The sequence below is a fragment of the Chrysochloris asiatica genome, unplaced genomic scaffold (genome assembly GCF_000296735.1).
Source record: "Chrysochloris asiatica unplaced genomic scaffold, ChrAsi1.0 scaffold00011, whole genome shotgun sequence".
Lineage (NCBI taxonomy): Eukaryota > Metazoa > Chordata > Mammalia > Afrosoricida > Chrysochloridae > Chrysochloris > Chrysochloris asiatica.
The window spans coordinates 16,854,654-16,856,847 of NW_006408529.1; the positions used below are offsets into that span (position 1 = coordinate 16,854,654).

Consider the following 2,194-nt stretch of genomic DNA (forward strand, 5'->3'; position numbering starts at 1 on the left):
ACCAGGACTCCAGTAAATTACCTTGTAATCAAGACAGGCATATAAAAGGATGAGTCAAAAAATATCCACACTCTGTCTGTAGAATTTCAGCTTTTATAAAAGAAAAATACATAATTTTTCTACATAATCTTGCTTTTCAATACACTTTGTCCATCTGTCAACAAGCATTCATAGTCCCTTACTAAAAATGTTTTTGGTTGATCTGTCTTCATTTCTTCATCACAGGTGAATCTTCATTCTCAAAGGGCAGCTTTCAGGGGAGCAAACAAAGTCCAATAGAGCAAGATCAGGACTATAGGGGAGGATGCTTTAACATCTCAAAAGGAAGATTTTTGCAGAGTGTCAACAGTGTGGGCAGAAGTGTGAGGATGTGCATTGTCATGAAAGATCACAATGCTCTTGAATATCAGTCTTCAGAGTTTAATCTGAAGTTTAGGCTTCAGCTCTACTGGAAGGAGTACTGTTGACTGTTGGATCTTTTGCCTGACAGTGTTCCAATACTGGCCCTTGAGAATCCCAGGAATCTGTAAGCATCAATTTTCCACGTGATGATTGACTTCTCAACTTTTTCTTGGATATTTATTGGGGATGTTTCCATTCCATACTCTGCCATTTACTCTCAGTGATGAATCCATGTTTTGTCACCAGTAACAATTTTTTTTAAGAAACTTTTACCTTCCTTTAAGTTATGGTCCAACTTTTGATTACAGATGCCCAAACGCTTCTGTTTATGCTCTTCTGTGAGTTGTTTCGGTACTCATCTTGCACAAACTTTTCAAAACCCAAGTCTGTCATGAATTATTTCATAGGCAGAGCCATGGCTGATTTGCAACATGTGCACGCCCAGTGTTGCCATCAGCTAAGGACATGGACAGGTGTTTTAATCTAACCGGAGTGTGGATTATTTTTAACTCATCTGCGTATTAAATCTTAGATCTACATCCTGCCTACCAAATTAAATTTGCAATCATTGAGAGTTTTGCACTGCATTTCCTGTGATTATTTGTCAATTTGTAACTTGATAGGAACTGAATTTGTTACACAGGAGACAAATTACAACTGTTTGTAACCCAGAGAATGCAGAGACTAGGACTATAACTGATGAAAATAAACGTGTTACCTTAACTGCTCTCACCTGGTGAATTGCCTGGGCAGAAGTTTACATTTCAAAGGCTTCAGATTATAGTTAGTTTAATCTTTACTCCTTCAAATTCAAATGGTTGATTTTTACATATCAAGGATTTCAGTTGGAATTGACCTAGCCTGCAATCACTCACTAAATCTACACATTGACGAAGTTAATCTGGCTTGCTTTAGAAATATGGCCTCAGTTAAACAGTGTCAGGAGATATAAAATTGATGTTTGGCTATAAACTGATGTCACGAAAGTTATAACTTGACAACTTTTTGTAAAATTTTCTTACTCTGCGCTTCCTTTTTTTTCCCTCAGAAATTCAGTTTTATTACAACTTTTCTAATTTCAAAAAGATTCCAGTATCTGAAGTTTTTCATACATTCAGGTATTTGGCATGATGTCTGCTGTGATTAGCAATAAAGGTTGCAATGAAGTATTAGCTGTGATCATAACCCTCTTGCACTCTTAAAACAATGGGGATTTTCTTTTCTGTACAGGCAGCTATGAGGTTATCGGGAAGTAACTGTCCATCTGAAAGGAACTGGTCATCTTTTCCTTGATCAATCAGTATGTCCATCTGAGAACCTGGGTAGGACTTCACTAGATGGGTCACATCATAAGCCTTCCATTTACTTTGATCAGATCCCAGATATCCACTAAAGGCTTTTTTGCCCCAAGGACAAAACACAGGGTTGCAAATTGGAGCAAATGCTGAAACTGATTTGTATTTTCCAGGATTCTTCAATGCACAGATCAGAGCTCCATGACCACCCATGGAATGGCCCAAAACAGACATTGATTGGGAGTCCACTGGAAAATTAGCATTTATGAGTTGGGGAGGCTCTTGTGTTATGTAAGAGTACATTCTGTAGTTAGTTTTCCAAGGATCTTCTGTGGCATCCACATAAAATCCAGCACCAGTGCCGAAGTCCCAGCTCTCGTCTTCTCCTTTAATATTGCAGCCACGAGGGCAGGTATCTGGGGCAACGACGACAAGGCCATGTTCTGAGGCAGCTTGATGACAACCAGATTTTGATATGAAGTTTTGTTCTGTGTAAA

The 2,194-nt window shown here is 38.5% G+C and overlaps 1 protein-coding gene and 1 pseudogene across 1 annotated transcript in view; both read right to left on the minus strand.

The window, feature by feature from the left end:
• CCDC110 (coiled-coil domain containing 110) overlaps positions 1-2,194 on the minus strand; it is a 24,706-nt gene that overhangs the window by 15,354 nt on the left and 7,158 nt on the right. The window lies entirely within an intron of this gene.
• LOC102818689 overlaps positions 1,509-2,194 on the minus strand; it is a 6,886-nt pseudogene continuing 6,200 nt past the window's right edge.